The following is a 20199-nucleotide window of genomic DNA, read 5'->3' on the forward strand; positions in this document are numbered from 1 at the left end:
TATAGGATATATTGATAGAGGTATAGGGTGAGAAATAGGGTAGTGCATTGGAAAGTAACATAAAGCCCAAACTCTGCCCCGGGTGGTCACAGTGAACTCACACTGTGCTCGGGTGGTCACATAGAGCCCAAGCTCTGCCCTGATTAGTCACAGTGAACCTTGACTCTGCCCTGGTGGTCACAGTGAGCCCAAACTCGGGCTCGGGTGGTCACATGGAGCCCAAACTCTGCCTCAGATGGTCACAGTGAGACCAAACTATGCCCTGGCTGGTCACATAGAGCCCAAGCTCTGCCCTGATTGGTCACAGTGAGCCTACACTCTGCCCTGAGTGGTCACAGTGAGCCCAAACTCTGCCCCGGGTGGTCACAGTGAGCCCAAACTCTGCCCCGGGTGGTCACAGTGAACTCACACTGTGCTCTGGTGGTCACATAGAGCCCAAGCTCTGCCCTGATTAGTCACAGTGAACCTTGACTCTGCCCTGGTGGTCACAGTAAGCCCAAACTCTACCCCAGGTGGTCACATAGAGCCAAAACTTTGCCCCGGATGGCCACAGTGAGCCTAAACTCAGCCCCGGTGGTCACAGTGAGCCCAACCCCTACCCCGGGTGGTCACATAGAGCCCACACTCTGCCACCGATGGACCCTGTGAGCCCGAACTCTTCCCCAAGAAGCCTCAGAGTTATCCTCACTGAGACCCAGGACTAATGCTGAAATATCGGCATCATAGCCTGAATATCCAGGTCTTGTGGATCCAGGGAAGGCTCACAATAGCACTGTATCCAGGACGGCTCTGAAGGAAGGGAGACTGCGAACGAGTCAGGTGTGAGTTCAGCACATTGATCCGGTCACAGATATGTGTTTGTAACCGTCCCTACAAGCCTTAATCCCTGTAGTTTTAGGAGGGGGCATGCTCCATTTTACACTGGAAATACATTTTTTGCAGAGAAAAAAGCTTAGCAAATGACAAGAAAAAGTAGGAGCTACGCCTGAATCTGTGTCTGAATGTGTGGGAAGAAAAGAACTGACTTTAGCGCGCTTGGGTGCCGTCTATATGCGGCCCCAGGCACCCCTTCTGGAGCAGAGCTGAGTCGACACAGAGCCGCAGGACACACCTACTGGCACACAGGGGTTATAAGCAGAAACACTTCCAGTCCCAGTATGGGGCCTTGGGATATTCTAAAGGTGAGTAACCTGCAGTTAGAAGTATCCGTCAGAAAATAGCACCTTCGCTTACGTTAAAACACCCCTAGAAATTCACTGGAAAAATCAAAGGGTAAAGGGATGCCATGGTTTGGCATAGAAATGTTACAAAAACGTATGTTGCAAAACTGAAATTCACAAATAGAGTTTACTGAGCTATTTATAACCTGCCACCCCGTGCACTGCTTATGACCTTACATTTTTCATCACTCATGACATGTTGAATGACATCTCTAATGGTATCAAAGAAGCCCACATTGGTAAGTAAAGCTGATTCTATCACAGGGAGGTTAAGAACCGGATGGGTTTAGAAGCCACTCCTTACCATATAGGCTAAGGGGAGATTGTTGTATAAAAAGCAATCTAGGCAAAGTTCTATATGAAAAGCAGAAACTTTGTTATTATTAGACATGAAAAAGTAAGTCCTATTTAGCTGCAGTTGTTTTATTCAAAGTACAAAAGACAATTTTGCCGCCATACCCGGTTAAGGGTGCCCAGGCTATGACTGCGCTACAGGCCTATACACATGGTAGCAAAATCTATCGGAATTATGTAGAAACCAGCTTGCTCACACACACTTGCTCTCTCTCATGCAAGATATTAACACCTTTTGGAGAAGTACAGATGTTTTTTATATACAATGAAGAGGAGTGAGCAGTATATGGTAAGGGTATACAAGAAGCTTTGAAATAGACTGTGCAACGATGTCACTCGGATCTGTACGAGTGTTGAGAAAGGCAAACCAGTGCAAAAAGGGGTACTAGAGCAGGCGTGTAGGAGTGCAACTACCCTGGAGCAGGCATCAGTCCAGGTAGTTACGGTGGAGGAGGATGGAGCTGCCAACTGTCAGTCTATTCTTGTTGTGCCCCAATGCTAGTGCATAGTTATCTTTTCCACTGTGCACTTTTTACGTGAACAAGGCTGCGGACGCAGTCGAAACGCGTTGTGAATAAACAACCTTGCAGAATATCATTGTGAACGGAGTTTGATTGCCCTGAGAGCACGCGGATTTGTAATGAATTGAGGGATATTGATTGCCGGTATGCTCTGCCAGCGTGCTCGCCACTTTCCGCGGGTCCCCATTGATCCGGAGCAGCAAACTCTGGAATTTATATATATATATATATATATTTAAATATTACCTACTGGCGGTCGCCTGTAGGTAGTTATAGTTAGGACCTACTTTACATACAAATCTCGTTTTTGTTTTCCCAATAACTTTGGCGCAGGTTGACCAATCTTCACGAAATTTTCATAACTTATGGCCCGCTCCGGTCAGCACCTGTGCTGAAAGTTTCGGGGTGATTCGCCAAGCGGGGCCTGAGAAAAAAGGGGGATACCAAAACACGTTTTCTTCATGTTATTTCCCATAGGAAACTTTAGACACGGCTACAGCCCGAACTGCAGAACGGAATTACACCAAATTTGGCAAAAAGGTAGCCCTTGGTTCAGAAAGAGACCTTCTTTTAAATGGTGTAAATCTGTTCAGCAGTTCCTGAGAAATTAAAAAAAAAGAGATCAAAAAATCAATTTCCCATAGGAAATTTTAGACACGGCTACAGCTGGAACTGCTGAATGGAATTACACAAAATTTGGCAAAAAGGTAGTGCTTGCCTCAGAAAGCACCTTTTTAGGTCGAGGACTACCGGTCTGCCGAAGGCAGAACCGGAAGTCGGAAGATTTAATGTTTTCTAGAGTGGCTATTTAGCCCGCCTCTCTTTTTGCTTCTCCTCCATTGGCTGGCTTCCTAAACGGAGGCCAGCCATTGGAGGAGAGAGCCGTCCCTCCAAATAGGCTCCGTCTTTTTCAGATTCGGGGGCGTGTTCCTTGCTGTTCTTTCCACTTTTTAGCCACGCCCTTTTAGAACAGCAGGAACACGCCCCCGAATCCGAAAAAGTTTCGAAGCTTCGATCCGCCATTTTTTTACTGTCGTCTGGCCGTGAGGATCCATCCGTCCGGCACCGTCAGGGCTTAGGCTGGAGGGGGTGGGGGCCCTCTCTCTCCTCCTCATAGACTCCAGTCTCCCTCGTATCGCAACTTGTCCCCACCCCCGGATTACTCTCCACCTGGGCAGTATGGTGTTCCCCGCAGGTCTCCCTCACCGGGCTCTCAGATGCCTAAGACCTCCAGGCATTACGGCTCATTTCGTAGGTCTCCCTCCCCGCGCTCCCGAAGGTACCCTTCGCCCCCTTCAGCAAGATACCACCGAGAGCCGGAGAGCAGTAGACGGGTGAGTGCACTCTCGTGCCCGAGGGGGGAGGTCACGAATCCGCAGATGAGAGGCGGTAGCAAACGGCGAATCGGGTGTATATGTCGCCAGCTTGGCGCAAGGACAACAGAGATCATTAAAGGCGAACGATCCCCTTTCTCCTGGGGGTCGCAGACCTCCGTCTCCTCCCCGGCGACCTTTCTCCCCAGGATCCCGCAGGCCCCTCTCTCCCCCTGGATCCCGCAGGCCCCTCTCTCCTCCTGTGGGCCAGACACGAATCATAGGAGGAAAACGTGGCAGTGATCAGTATAATACTAGAAGTAGGTTGAAGAAACTGAAAACGGTGCCTGTGAGCCCGCTTACCTGATTTAACCTGCACGCTCCTTAGCAGTCTTGAATGAGACTGCAGGGACCGCAGTGAAATACTTCACCTGAGCCGCTTATGCCAAAACGTGCACGCATGTAGCATACACGGCCGGTAGCAGCAGCTAGATGCTGCTCGCTGTGACACCGTAGGTTGCGAAATCACGGAGGTGATTGGATATGTCAGGAAAGTTGATGCTGACGTGTTTTGGCATTAAAAAATGGGGCCTCCAAAAACAAAGGTCCACCAGAAAATACACAGCGTTACTATGTATAAATAAAAAGTTATGAAAAACATGCAGATCAAAGTAAATTATGTTGAATTGGTCATACGTGTGTCTGATTGGCCATTGAGCGGTGCTACTACCATGGTTCAAAAAGTCAAGAATGAAAGTCTGCTCGGGTGATGTTACAATCACGGGCGAGTATGCGCGTCAGGAAAGCTGGCACTGACGCGTGCCGACATTATTCTAAGAGGACCTCCAAAACATGGTGTATTCAACAGTCTGATAAATCAAGTGAAGCAGTAATAAAACACTATGTATGAACTCGGGTTCAACACAGTAAGCAAAGTAAAATTAGAAATGCTTGTACACTCAAGTTTGATGTTCAAGTAGGCGTACATAAGTGTGATTGGTCATAAAACAACGTGGCAACAGTTACAGGTGTCCTAAAAGAACGTCTACTCCAGTGGAACATGTAGTGTATAAAATTACACATAGATAAGGTAATCATTTTGAACAAACGTATATATGTAATAACTGAATCCAAGTAGGCGGCCAATCATGTAAACCAGTTAAGATGTTTAAGAGAGAACAGTACATGTAGACAATGTTGTGGGCTTTATCTCTGTGGCTGTGTGTGTGCATCTGTGTCTCCATGTGTGTCTTTGTATTTTCTTCATTTTGCTGATGCTGGTCTCAAGTATTTAATTTTGTGGAAAGCCCTTTGAAAAGGTTGACTGGTCATCTTTCAGTCACTTATTACTGTATTTGGTTGTTAAACTGGTATTAATGAAGTGTGAACTTTGCCCAGACAGTGTTAGCTTGCATAAAAAAGTGACAAATTATGCAGTAATACTTTAGGATCACATAATTGACCTTTTCTTGGTACATAATTTAGTCAACCCTCCAGCATAATTTATTTGATCTGCCCCGCCACAGAATTCCTGGTTACAGCGTGCTTGGCTTTTGAATCAGTTGTCCTTCGTGTTCCCGGTAAATGCAGTGACAGCAGGGCATGAGTCGTGCCCGAGGGGGGGAGGTCACGAATCCGCAGATGAGAGGCGGTAGCAAACGGCGAATCGGGTGTATATGTCGCCAGCTAGGCGCAAGGACAACAGAGATCATTAAAGGCGAACGATCCCCTTTCTCCTGGGGGTCGCAGACCTCCGTCTCCTCCCCGGCGACCTTTCTCCCCAGGATCCCGCAGGCCCCTCTCTCCTCCTCATAGACTCCTGTCTCCCTCGTATCGCAACTTGTCCCCACCCCCGGATTACTCTCCACCTGGGCAGTACGGTGTTTCTCGCAGGTCTCCCTCACCGGGCTCTCAGGTGCCTAAGACACTTTGGCTGACATAGCATTCTCCTGTTCAAATTAACAGACGCATTTAGCCCAGTTTAAAAAAATTTGTTCAGGGTTAGGAAATGAACATTGCATATCTGCAACCGCTGACAGAACATGGAAACAAATTGATAATAATCTGCCCACGTTTGCACTGTACTTGATTTATCGAACAATCAAATTATACACCCACTAGTGAAGGAATTGAATAGTAATTTGATATTTTTTTCCACACCAAATTTTTCTTCCTCAGATCATTTGCATAGTACTAGTCATATTAAATGTTTTAGATCACCAAACACACATTAATTGATTGAGACCTAGACATATCACATCCCACAAGGGAACACTCTGCACTGTAAAGCCACACATGCTCTAGCAGAATACCTACTGGATTACGTCAAAACGCAAAGAGGAACGTGCAGGATGCGGCACCTCATGCCAGTGGCACAGACAAACAAGATGGTAAAGACAACCCGTGGCCAGTGCAGATGTAATACGAGGGTAAAATCCGGACACGGAGGCTACACAGACATTCACGAGGGAAAAGCCACGTTTGGAACAGTGCAGATGCAATACAAGGGTAAAATCGGGACACCGGCTGTACATAGACAAGAAGATACTGAAAACCAAAACACAGCCTGCACAGGTGGGTAAAACCATACCAGGACCAGAGCAGATGCAATACAGAGTAACATCAGGACACCGTCTGTAGAGAAACGGGATGATAGTGAAAACCAATGCACAGGCGAAATAAATAGTAAAATGATACCAGAGCCAGTGCACATGCAACAAGGGAGTACAACTAGGGTACCGACTGCACAGAGACAGTGGTAGTGAAACCAAGAAACGGACTGCACAAAACAATAGGACAGTAAAACCAGGACACAGGAAACATATAAGGGCAAACGCATCAAGGCAAGTGCAGAGAGTCTTCAAGTGGCTAAAAGTATGGCATAGGCTGCACAAATACAAGATGATACTAAAACCAGAACACAGGATGCAGAGACCAAATATGTGGGTAACGCCTTAAAACAAGCAACAGAGATGTACTGGAAGGGTAAACTGAGGGTGCTTGCTTTATTAAAATAAGGTCATAGCAAATCGATGGCAAAGACTACACAGATAACAGTATGAATGAACGTGGAAGTGATATTGATGCACATGGTATACACCACTGTCTCTTTCACTACCTCTCTCTATCTCACTACATCACAACACCACTCTGCTTACATCTCACTACCTCACAACATGCCTCTCCCTCACTACATCACTGTTTCACTACCTCACTCTCTCTCACTACATAACTCTCTCTACCTCACTACTCCACTCTATCTCACTACCTCACTATCTCACAACTTCTCTCTCTCAAAACATCACTACCTCACTCTCTCTCACTACATAACTCTCTCTACCTCACTACTCCACTCTATCTCACTACCTCACTATCTCACAACTTCTCTCTCTCAAAACATCACTACCTCACTCTCTAGCTCACAACCTCACCACTTCACTCTCTCTCACTCACTACCTCAATCACTCTATCTCACTACCTCACTCTTTCTATCTCACTAACTCACTTTCACTCTCTTTCACTACCTCTCTCTCTATCTCACTACATCACAACATCACTCTATGCTTATATATCACTACCTCACAACATCCCTCTCCCTCACTCTTTCACTACCTCACTCTCTCTATCTCACTACCTCACTCTCTATCTCACTACCTCACTCTCGATCTACCTCACTCTCTCACTACCTCACTCTCTCTCTCTATCTCACTACCTCACTCTCTCTCTGCTAATGCAATAGGTATCACATATGCAAAAAAAAAAGCTAATGCCAATAGAAATGACAATGCCATTTATTTAGGGATACAATAATGATAAAAAAATAATGAGCAATGCCAATGGCTCTACCTATAATATTGCCGAGACCATTGCATTGTAAATGCTTGTTTTTAAATGGTGTAAATCCATTCAGTAGTTGCTGAGAAAAGGAAAAATAAAAGTTTGGATATTTAGAGGCACGGAGGATCCGCGCACCCTGCCGATCACGAGCTGCATTCTAATTGACTGTCAACACTTCAAACCAGGAAGTGTTGGCAGCCATCTTGTGCCACGGTAGAACCGAGGCACAAGAAAAGAGAAAAAGAAAAGCGCAAAACAAGAAAACGGGGCAGGGTAGAAACACCCTGACCCCATAGGCCTGCTTAGGGGGTCCCACAAGGACCCCTAGGCCCAAAAAAAGCATAAAAAAAAAAAGAAATCAGCGAGATGCGCGGAGGATCCAGCTGCGAAAATAAAAAAAATGAAGCGGGGGCTCCCGCGCTTCGTTTAATTGAAGCCCCCAGGTGGGCCAGATCCCGGGGGCAGAAAAAAAATGTGTGGGGGGCCCCAATCCCGCCCACACTGCCCCGGGGACCACTACCACCACTTTTCTCAGCATAATTATTTGCAGGGGGGCACATGGCTCACCCGCAGCCCCGGGGACCGCCACCCCCGGGGCTTGTTTTTTTAAAGTTTGGGGGGCCTCTAAGGACCCCCCAAGCCCCAGGGACTGCCACCCCCCAGGGCTCTCAGTAATTATAATCACGGGGGCACAGTGCCCCCCCGCAGCCCCGGGGACTGCCACCCCCCGGTGATTCTTTGCTTTTTAAAAATATATGTGTGTGGGGGGGCCCGAGCCCCCCCACATGCCCCGGGGACCGCCACCTCCCTGGGGAACTAATATTTAAATATGGGGGTCCGTAACGGTCCCCCGAGTCCTGGGTACCACCACCCCCGGGGCTTTGTCAATGTTGGAAGGGGGCAGCGCGGCCCCCCTCCTGGAGCCAGTGATGGCCCTGGGGACCACCACCCCCCAGGACCGGCTCCTGCCGTGTCCTGGGGTGCCTACCCCTGCGACACTGCTGTTTGCTATGGCAGGGCGGGAGCCGCGCATAGCAAACTCTGGTTTGGATTTTGGAAGAGAGAGCAGGAAACCTGCTATCTCTTCCAAAATTCAAACCAGATTGCTTTTCCACACAGGGAGCTGCATGTCAGCAGCTCCCCATGTGGAAAAGCAATGCCGGCTCCCGCAGGAGGCGGGGAGCCAGCTGGGACTGTGGGGGCATTGGAGCTCCCCCCACGGTCCCCAACGAAGTGGCCAGGCCCCGGGGGATGGGGTCCCGGGGGCCAGAAGTAGCCTGGGAGGGTGGCCACGCGGCCCCCCTCTCCCTTAATAAAAATATATATATATTTTTTTTTTTAAAACACGCAAAGGCTGGCCCCGGGGGATGGGGTCCCTGGGGCCATAAAGGGCCTGAGGAGGGGGGCAATGCAGCCCCCCTCCAAAGATATATAAACAAAATGAACACTGGCCATGCCCCAGGGGATGGGGTCCCCGGGGCCGAATATGGCCTTGGGAGGGGGGCCACGCGTCCCCCTTCCATTTAAAAAAATAAAATACAAAATAGGGGTCAGGCCCTGGGGGTTGGGGTCACCCAGGGCCAATAAAATAGGAAAGGAGGAAAGGAGGAAAGGAAGGGGGCCACACAGCTCCCCTTCTTAAATTTTTTTTTTTTTTTAAAACAACGGCATCGCTGAGGCCCCGCCCCCTCCCAGCCACACTCTGCAAATGCGGCCTGTGGCGAGTTTTAAGTCGGGAAATTAGCTGCCCATCAAAACTAGGGGTCCCTGGGGGCCAACTAGCCCACCAGGTACCTACAATAAGCACCACAGGGCTGCGTTGCAGAGAGGTGTAAAAAGGGGCATGGCCTCAGACCACCTCTCTGCATCGCAGCCCTGTGGCGCTAACTGGAGGTACGTGGTGGACTAGTTGGACCCCAGGGACCCTCAGGATTGGAGGGGACTTAATCCCCCAACTTAAAACACGCCACGGGACGTGTTTGCACAGTGGTGAAGGGAGGGGGCGGGGCCTGAGGTGACATGTGTGCAAACACGCCCATGTTAACACGAGAACATGGGCTTCTATTGGAATTCTCTACGGCATATTATCAAGCCCATTATCGCCGTTTTAGCGGCAGTTTCCTGCCGCTAAAGCGGCGATAATTTTAACGCCGCTCCTTGATAATATGGCCCTCAGTATGTAATGTTAGAATGTAGGGCTGTCATGAGGGGAACCTTGCGGAGTTTGTACACGGTGCTGGATTAGACGGTTGCTTTGCTGTCTGCTCCTGTTGGTGGTTGTTTCAGGTGTCTTGTTTTCTTGTAATAAATCTACTTATCGGATTCACTGCTGTCTGCCTCTTCACTGCATAAATTTGGCGACGAGTGGGAGAAGGCAAAAAGAAGGCACCACTCAGCAATATTTCAAAATTGCTTGCGTTGTGCTGAAGTCCCGTTTTTTTCGTGTAGCTGTTTCTACTCATGCCAGGGTCGTCGGCTCATTGAACTATGTAATCCGACTTCTGACAGGATTTATATTTTTAGATTTTGCGCTTCCTCTGCTTCTTCACTACATTCTGGTTGCTGTACTACACGTGTGTAAGTAGTGTTAGTATGCGTCTATACCAACAAATGCATCATGGTAGTAGGGAGGGCAACCTCTCAGACGCAGCTCATACAATGTCCTGTCGCTAAAGTGGTTATAATGTTATCGCCGTTGTTTGATAATATAGTCCTACATTATTAGCCACGGGAAATTCGCTTGCATGCACCTGTGCACCCAGGGTGCTGCACCCCAACCCCTTCCCCCGCACTGTGCTCAATTGTAGGTCTTGCACACCGAGACTTCACTGATCACCTGCCACCACTGGTGTGTCCCACGACGTGTTGGTGCAAGCTCCTAGTCTGGGGTATGTTTGTACGATAGACCAGGTCTCCAGTCGGGGATGGTGTCTCGATACCACGATGGAAGGTGTCAGAATGCCAGGGTATCATTACGGGGTCAGCTCCCTCTCTGCCCTTCTTGTGGCAATCAATGGAATGTCTGAAAAGGGAGAAATAAATGAATGGTGGAAACGTCTGGAGGTAAATGAAGGTTTATTTCAAGCTTGATAGAAAATAGGAGTTGAGTGTATCCTTCGTTTTTGAAGTACGATCTACCAACTGTTAGTGGTAATCGTGGTTCAAAGAGGAGTTGGAGTGCACGAGAATACACAAGGTTAAATAATAATATGTTATGCCAACGTTCACATGTGCGCGTGTAATGCAGTGGCGGGAGCCTGTGTGCATGTACACTTAGTAAGGAGCTCACTACAGTGTCCTAAAAGCCAATGCCTCGTGTCTGTAGGGCAGCGCTGCCCGTTGGCTCAGGCCTACAGTACAGTCCAGCAGGTCCTTAAAATTAGACCGATGTGACTGACTGAGGTCAGAGATCACATCATTACGCACGGCAACATCGCTTTTCGCATGTGTGCATTCAGAGTGATGTACCCCACCCCTCCGCAGAACCGCCCTCAACAGGTGTCTGTAGGGCAGCGCTGCCCGTCGGTTCAGGTCTACCTTATGGTTTAGCAGATTTTGAAAATGAGAAAGAGATGTGACTGAATGAGGTCAAAGATCACATCATAACACATGGCAATATCGCTTATTCGCACATGCGCAGTCTGGCTGAGGCATCCCATCCCTTCCGCAGCACCGCGTTGAAGAGGTGTCAGTAGGGCAGCGCTGCCCGCTGGCTCAGGCCTACAGTACAGTCCAGCAGGTCTTTAAAATGAGACAGAGATGTGACTGAATGAGGTCAAAGATCACATCATAACACATGGCAATAACGTTTGCACAGCTAGGGTGAAGCACCCCACCCCTCTCGCCGCAGCATGCTCAATTGGAGGCCCTGTGCACCCAAGCCGCTCTGCTTATCTGCTGTCATTGTGTGTGCAAACACTATGGGCAGCAGTGCTCACAATTCATATGGAGTGTTGATTGCAGGAGAGTGTACACCTCATGGATCCCTTTCGTAGACAACGGGCAGTAGGGCTCACAATTTAGTGCCCGTGTTGATTGCCAGGATGAAGTACACCTCACGGATCCATTTCTTTTTTTTATTGCGTATTGTGATATGCGAGGTGGATGCGGCAAATCATTTGAGGTAGTGTGGAAGAAGAGGGATGTATGGCGTCGTGGTTATCCTATTTATACGTACGCAAAGTGGGCTGGGCTTGCGTACGCCAGGCCAGCATAGGGGTGTGAATAATTATTCCGGGGACTTGGGCGTTGTTCAGTTCCTGCCTGGCCAAGAAGTGTACTTATGTGTGTTTCTTTTGTAGTTTTGACCTCGCAGAGTGTGCAATTTAGATTAGTGTAGCATGTGTCGGGAGGGCGGAAACTATCGTTAATGAGATGGCATGTGATCTAAGATGTGCAGTCTGCCCATGGCTGATGATGCTCCTTAGAGCCAGCAATACCCAGGCCGAAAGGCAGCACAATAATGTGCAGACACACACACCACGGGCATCGTGTAACACATATTTGTTTTTTGATGGAACGTTTGAGATGCATGGCAATCACACGTGGAAGGCTGATGTACAGAGCATGAATATTGATCAAGATGATCGTTGCATGTTGTGTGTAGTATAAGAAATGTGTATGCAGGAAAACACTTTTAAAAAAAGCTTTCTAAGCAGAAGAGGTGTCTCTCATCAAACGCTGTAGAGAGAATTAGTAAAATGGGTGGGGTCGGACAACTGTTACAATGGGAAATGTTATGAACCAATCAAATGTTTTTTTTAAGGTCACATGGCAATCGCGCACCGAGCGCGCAAGGAGGCCGTTCCCGACGCGATTTTGACAAAATATATTTATCATAATATAAGTTTATTACAGTTAGAAATATATAAATGTTTAAAATAATTTAGATTTTCGTGTGCTCTCATATACTGTTTAAAGTTATTTAGATATACTTTTGAGACAAAAAAGAAAGGGAATGGCGTACCCGGCGCGATACTATACGTCTGTGATGTAACACAGGGCCTGGCAGCGTGTACTCGTCAAATACGCAACGCGCCGCAGACGCGACCCCATACGTCCATGACATAACGCGTGGCTTGGTACTGCGTACCCGTCGGATACCAAAGTAGTACCTGGGGTGACTTCATGCGTATATGATGTTACGCGGGGCGCGGTGCCACAAACTCGTCAGATACGAAATGCGCATCATTTATGAGTTTAGCAATATGGCGGATAGGATTCATGTGGTGATGGAGTTTGGTACACTACCGGTATGGGAGTGCAGTTCCCCCCCCCCCCAAAAAAAAATATACATATTTTTGGGGGAAGATATAAAACATTACATGATTTTTAAAGTTAAAAACAAGAAGTATAATAGAGTTCCAAAATATTAAAAAATATAATAGAAAAAATATAGGTTTTATAAACATTAAAATATGAAATTAACATTTAAAAAACCTTTGAAATTCACTGAAAAAACAATAGGTTTTACAGACGTTATAGTTAGTTGAACATTTGACTCATATAAAACCAGAGAAATTCGCCTGTTATAGTTAGTTGAGCTAACTATAACTTGCATGCCCGCAATGCACTGCTGATGATGTCACATATTACATCACTCATGACATGGTCAGTGACATCACTGATGACATCTCAAATGACATCACTCATGACATCATCCACGTGACAATCTGATGCACATACTGATGCTCTAATATAAACTTTGATACACCCATTCTAAAATGCTGACTACTATTTTTGAAACCATACAGAGAAGAATGCCATATACTACATAGCACTCACTATTTCCTAGGTCTACACACACATCCAGTCACTTATACATGTAGTTACTCATCAATACAGGACTATAATGTGCACTGATACATCTATACATGCAGTCACACGCTGCCACTGATCCATAGAGTTACTCACACGCCTAGTCAGTAATGCAAAGAATGAATCACATACCCATTTAATCAAGTATACAGTTATACACACCAACTTCATTATTTTTAGACATACCACATCACTTATTTATACAGAAACTAACACATACTTACTGTCTTATACAATCACTGATAGAAGCAGACACTTATTTATACACCCACTCTTGAAATAACTTAGTCTCATGTATACTCATTTATATACTCCAACACTCACATATAGTGGCTTAAAACATATGTCGTTAGTCACAGATATACCACTGAGACATTTATTCACTCACCAACACACCCATAGACACACTAACTCACCCATACAGTCCTTTCCAGATGCACTTTTTAATCCATACAACCACTGAATCACCCACTCAGACATCTATGCACTGACTCATACACCCACCCACCGACACAGACACTCAGGGACCCATACAGATACTCAGACAACAAATCGATAACCTATATAGATACTCATGTAGGTATTCAGCAGCCCATGCAGTTGCTTACACACCAATGGAGAGACTAATACAGACTTTTACACAGTTTAGTCACTAACCCATGCATTCAGTAAGACACGTTCAATCACTCACTTATACAGTCAGTCACACACATACAAAATAATACCTTTAGGCACTTGTAAATGCATTAATTCTTCAATACACCTTGGCATATATATATAAAACATATTTACATTTTATAGAAACACACATTCAGTGGATGATGTCATGAGTGATGTCATGAGTGATGTCATTTGAGATGTCATCAGTGATGTCATCAGTGATGTCACTGACCATGTCATCAGTGATGTAATATGTGACATCATCAGCAGTGCATTGCGGGCGCACAAGTTATAGTTAGCTCAACTAACTATAACAGGCGAATTTCTCTCACGCCCCTTTTTACACCTCTCTGCAAAGCAGCTCTGTGGTGCTTAGTGGAGGTAGCTGGTGGGCTAGTTGCACCCCAGGGACCCTCAGGATTCAAGGGGAGTTAATTCCCCAACTTAAAACGCGCCACGGGGCGCGTTTGCATAGTGGTGAAGGAGGGGGCGGGGCCTGAGAGTGCAAACACACCCTGAGGAGCGGTTTAAGTTGGGAAATTAATTCCTCGTCAATCCTGAGGGTCCCTGGAGGCCAACTAGCCCACTAGGAACGTCCAGTATGCGCCACGGAGCTGTGTTGCAGAGTGTTGTAAAAAGAGGCGTGGCCTCTGAACACCTCACTGCAACACAGCCCCCTGGCGCATACTGGAGCTACCTGGTGGGCTAGTTTGCCCCCAGGGACACACAGGATTGAGGAGGAATTAATTCTCTAACTTAAAACGTGCCACAGGGCGTGTTTTTAGACATGTCACCTCAGGCCACGCCCCCTTCCTTCACCACTGTGCAAATGCGCCCCGTGGCGCGTTTTAAGTTGAGGAATTAATTCTCTTTGAATACTGAGGGTCCCTGAGGGCCAACTAGCCCAACAGGTATCTGCAGTATGCGCCAAGGAGCAGGTTTTCTGAGGCCACGCCCCTTTTTACACCTCTCTGGAATGCAGCTCTGTGGCGCTTACTGGAGGTGCCTAGTGGGCTAGTTTGACCCTAGGGACCCTTAGGATTCAAGGGAACTTAATCTCTCAATTTAGAACGGCCACAGGGCGCATTTACACAGTGGGGAAGGGAGGGGATGGGGCCTGAGGTGATGTGCGCAAACACTCCCTGTGGTGCACTTTAAGTTGGGGAAATAATTCCACTTCAATCCTGAGGGACCCTGGGGACCAACTAGCCCACCAGGTGCTTCCAGTAAGCACCACTGCGCTGCTTTGCAGAGAGGTGGTGCAGGCCGTGCCCCTTTTTACACCTCTCTGCAATGGTGCTTACTGGACGTACCTAGTGGGCTAATTTACAACTAGAAACCCTCAGGAGTCAAGAGGACTTAATCTCCCAAATTAAAATGGCCACAGGGCGTGTTTACACTGGTGAAGGGAGGGTATGGGTCCCGAGGTGACGTGTGAAAACACGCCCTGTGGCGCGTTTTAAGTTGGGGAAATAATTCCCGTTCAATCCTGAGGGCCCCTGGGGGCTAACTAGCCCACCAGGTGCTTCCAGTAAGCACCACTGTGCTGTGTTTCAGAGAGGTGGCCCAGGCCGTTTCCTTTTTTACACCTCTCTGCAACGCAGCTCTGTGTCGCTTACTGGAGGTACCTAGTGGGCTACTTGGCCCCTTGGGACACTCAGGATTCAAATTAAAATGGACACAGGGCACGTTTACACAGTGGTGAAGGGAGGGGATGGTGTAGGTAAGTGGCTCTATATATAGTGGACCAAAGTAAAATCAGCCGAACTACGCATTCCGATTTACTCACCTGTTATCAGGAGAGACCTCAGTGCTGCATCTTTGAGCCCAGTACTGATCCTGAAAAGTAATTCTACCCATACTTACCAGTAACTTGAATTTCCTTCCATAGGCTAACATTGACTGGTTTCACTTGGAAATTCTTCTAAGTGTGAAGTTTTGAAACTTACAAATATTCCTCTAAAATCAGCCGTACTACGAATTCCGATTTACTCACCTGTTATCAGGAGAGACCTCAGTGCTGCATCTCTGAGCCCAGTACTGATCCTGAAAAGTAATTCTAACCGTACTTACCAGTAACTTGAATTTCCTTCCATAGGCTAACATTGACTGGTTTCACTTGGAAATTCTTCTCAGTGTGTAGTTTTGGAACTCACAAATATCCCTCTAAAAGCAGCCAAACTACGAATTCCGATTTACTCACCTGTTATCAGGAGAGACCTCAGTGCTGCATCTTTGAGCCCAGTACTGATCCTGAAAAGTAATTCTAACACTTATAAATTCAGCCAGGCACTCTCATTGCAGTACTCTAATCATTCAGTCAGTATCCAAGTACTCAAGCAGTGAGCCAGGCATTAGCACATGGACTGCTTCAAATCCCTATCCACTATGCAAGCAGTCCTCTAACCACCTACACACTTCTCTTTTACACCTTCAATTCCCCAGTCAGTATGCATACACTTACAGCAAACAGCCTGTCACTCCCCTTGCACTCCTCTAGTGACCCATTCAGCACCATGTACTAATCCATTAATTGCGCCAAAACACAACCACTTATAAATTCACCCAGGCACTCTCTTTGCAGTACTCGAATCATTCAGTCAGTACCCAAGTACTCATGCACTGAGCCAAGCATTAGCACATGGACTGCCTCAAACCCCTATCCACTATGCATGCAGTCCCCTAACTAACCAACACACTTATAGTTCTGCACTTATACATTCAACAAAAAAAACAATATTTCAGTTTCAATATTTAAAAAAACATTGTTATTTCCATTTATATTAAAAATATATAATGTAATTTAAAAAATAAAATATGTAAAAATAAACAGTTAAAAAACTGTAGAAAATCAGAATGAAAAAAAATACATATAACTATTATTACATTTAAAAATTATCATTTAAAAAACCTTAGAAATTCACAGAAAAACCATAGGTTTCAGAGCTGTTATAGTTAGCTGGACATTTCACTCGTACAAAACCATGGAAATTCCTCGGTTTTAGTTAGTTCTGCTAACTATAAATTGTGCGCTCGCAATCCACTGCTGATGATGTCACATAATACATCATTCATGACATGGTCAGTGACATCACTGATGACATCACTGATGACATCTCAAATGATATCACTGATGATATCACTTATGACATCATCCACGTGACAATCAGATACACCTCATCATACAGTAGTATAACCTTTCATCACTCACTGTAAAATACAGAGTACCATATTTGAATCCATTGACACACCAATACAAGTTTCTAAAAACCCACTCAGTGATTCCTAGATCTACACACACATCTAATCACTTACCTATAGATTCACTCATACATGCTGTCAATGATCAACAGAACACTATCAAATATACTTATACACCTATATCAACATTACACATCAGCACACATCCTATTCACTTATGCAGTCATCCTACTCACTTATGCAAACAATGAATCATATTTACATTTACTCAGCTACACACTTATACAAGCACCACTTCGTTTATTTATATAGATAGTAACTCATTCTTAGTGTGTTATAAAATCACTGTTACAAGTATACAGTTATCCATACAGTCACTCATACAATCACTGAGTCTTATGTATACTTATTTATATACAACTGTCACATACACTGCCTTTTATTTTTCTAGTTTGTTGGACATGTACCATTGAGAGATATATTTGCTCATCACCACACCCATAAAGATATCCACTTACCCAGACAACTGTTATAACATGCAGTCTTAACCTCATATACCTACTCAATCAACTATTCACACATCTTTGGGCAGTCACACACCCCCACCGAACCACACACACATTCACTCTCCCATACAAATACTCAGTTAACTCATCAATTACTAATATAGACCTTCACGTAGCTAGTAACCAACTGGTGCAGCAGTTTACACAACAACTGACAAAGTGATACAGATATTCACACAGTTTAATCACTATCCAATATATTTAGTGAGACACTATAAATTAGTCAAGTAAACAGTCACTCACACTGCTACTAAATCCTCCATCCAGATATTTATATAGCCACACATTGTTTCAATTCAGATTGCTATATATATAATACATATTTAAATAACGAACCAAACCACATTCACTGGGTGATGTCATCAGTGATGTCATCAGTGATGGCATTTGAGATGTCATCAGTGATGTCTTCAGTGATGTCACTGACCATGTCAAGAATGATGTAATTTGTGACATCATCAGCAGTGGATTGCGGGTGCGCGAGTTATAGTTACCAGAACTAACTATAATGGAGGAATTTCAATGGTTTTGACCGAGTGAAATGTCCAGCTAACTATAAAAGCCCTGAAACCTATGTTTTTTTCAGTGAATTTCTAAGGTTTTGTAAATGCTAATTCCTAACTATAACATGCCTGAAACCTATGGTTTTTTCAGTGAATATATATATACATACATATATGAACATATATATAATCTGCATATCTATATAAATACAAAAATAAATGCATGCATACATATTCATATATGCATACATATGCATGTTATGTACATGAAAGTTTGAAAAACACTAATAAAAGCACAGCTAAAAAGCCACCTAATTACAAACAGAATTGCTTTAACTTAAACGAGGGCGAGACCTATTGCATTTTCAGTGCTTGTTTACTTTGGTTCCATCAAGAAGGCATTCAGATGTTTCACATATTTGCCATAAATTCTGAATGTTAGCACTCTAGTTGCTCATTAGATCACTCTAGTAAAGCTACTGCTCACCAGGGAAGTCTGCTGCTGGTATTCAAAGTGCATGTTTCAGTCTGCATGTCAGAATTCTTTTATGAAATAGAAGAGGATTTGAAAAGTCAAAATGTGCCCTAATTTTTCTTTCTGCAGCACTAATCATAATTTCTATGGCAAAATCAACCCCCTCATTTTGTTCCCTTGCAAATTAAATGTTTTAAGTGTTACCACTTTATTCCAATCAAGATGGTTTCAGGTGTGCCATACTTTTGTCATAAGTAAGACTGTTAGCGCTCTAGTTGTTCTTTAGAACACTCTGGGAAATTCTGTCATTGGGCTATACTTGGGCTACATCTGGGTGATATTTGTGCTACATTTGGGCTCTTTTGTCTCTGGTGGCCATCTTGGGATACTTATTTGTTATATGAAGTTTCCTAATTTCCTCATTTACTACAGTCTCCTCAGTAGGAAATACTTTCAGTTTTTTACTTTGATTCCATCAAGAAGGCATTCAGATGTGTCACACATTTGCCATAAATTCAGAATCTTAGCACTCTAGTTGCTCTTTAGATCACTGTAGTAAAGCAACTGCTCACCAGAGAAGTCTGCTGCTGGTATTGAAAGTGAATGTTTCAGTCTGCATGTCAGAATTCTTTAATGAAATAGAAGAGGATTTGAGAAGTCACTCAAAATGTGCCCTAATTTTTCTTTCTGCAGCACTAATCATACTTTCTATGGCTAAATGAACCCCCTTATTTGGTTCCTTTTTAAATGAAATGTTTTAAGAGTTACCACTTTATTCCAATCAAGATGGCTTCAGGTGTGTCATACGTTTGTCATAAGTAGGACTGTTAGCTCTCTAGTTGTTCTTTAGAACACTCTGGGAAGCTGCAGTAGAACACAAAGGAATCAACTGACAGTCTCTGCCCTTGTTGGATGTACATGTTTTACTGAGAATGTCAGACTTCATTCTCACATGACTGAGAAAGATAATGTGAATTTACAGAAAATATGCTCTCAGTTTAGCTTATAGATCACCTTCCAAACCTCTGTGGGAAAAGCATGAGAAAATAGTTTTCTCTCAAACATGATTCATGATATCCCAGCAGAAGGCTTTTTCACATGGTAAAATCACTTTAGAACACACCACAATGTCTAAAATGAGTATGGTACCATCAACAAATGATTTATAATGTAACTAAAGTATTACAACCTTCTATTAACTGCAATTCTATTAGGTGCTATCATGTATTTTGGTCCCAAGATGGCTGCCAACAGTTCTTGGATGAAGTGCTGACAACCAATCAGATCTCATGATGAGATGTGTGGTTAGGCTCCGCCCAGATATATCTATGATTTTACTTTTGATTTTCTCAGCAACTACTGAACGGATTTACACCATTTAACCAAAAGGCACGAGTGTGAACCAAGGGCTACCTCTTTGCCAAATTTCGTGTAATTCCATTCAGCAGTTTCGGGCTGCAGCTGCGATTAACGGTTCCTATGGAAAATTGCATGGGGTAAACATGTTTGGGCCCCCCCTTTTTTCGTGGCCCCCACTTGATGAATCAACCCGAGACTTTCAGGCTAGGAGCGGACCGGAGCGCCCCACCAGTTTTGAAAATTTTGCGAAGATTCATCAACCGGCGCCAAAGTTATTCCAAATAGAATGTTGTGGATTTCCTATGGATGATAGGTCCTAACTATAACTACCTACTGGCGACCGCCAGTAGGTAATATATATATATATTGCCCA

This window comes from Triturus cristatus, chromosome 7 (assembly GCF_964204655.1).
Source record: "Triturus cristatus chromosome 7, aTriCri1.1, whole genome shotgun sequence".
Classification (NCBI taxonomy): Eukaryota; Metazoa; Chordata; class Amphibia; order Caudata; family Salamandridae; genus Triturus; species Triturus cristatus.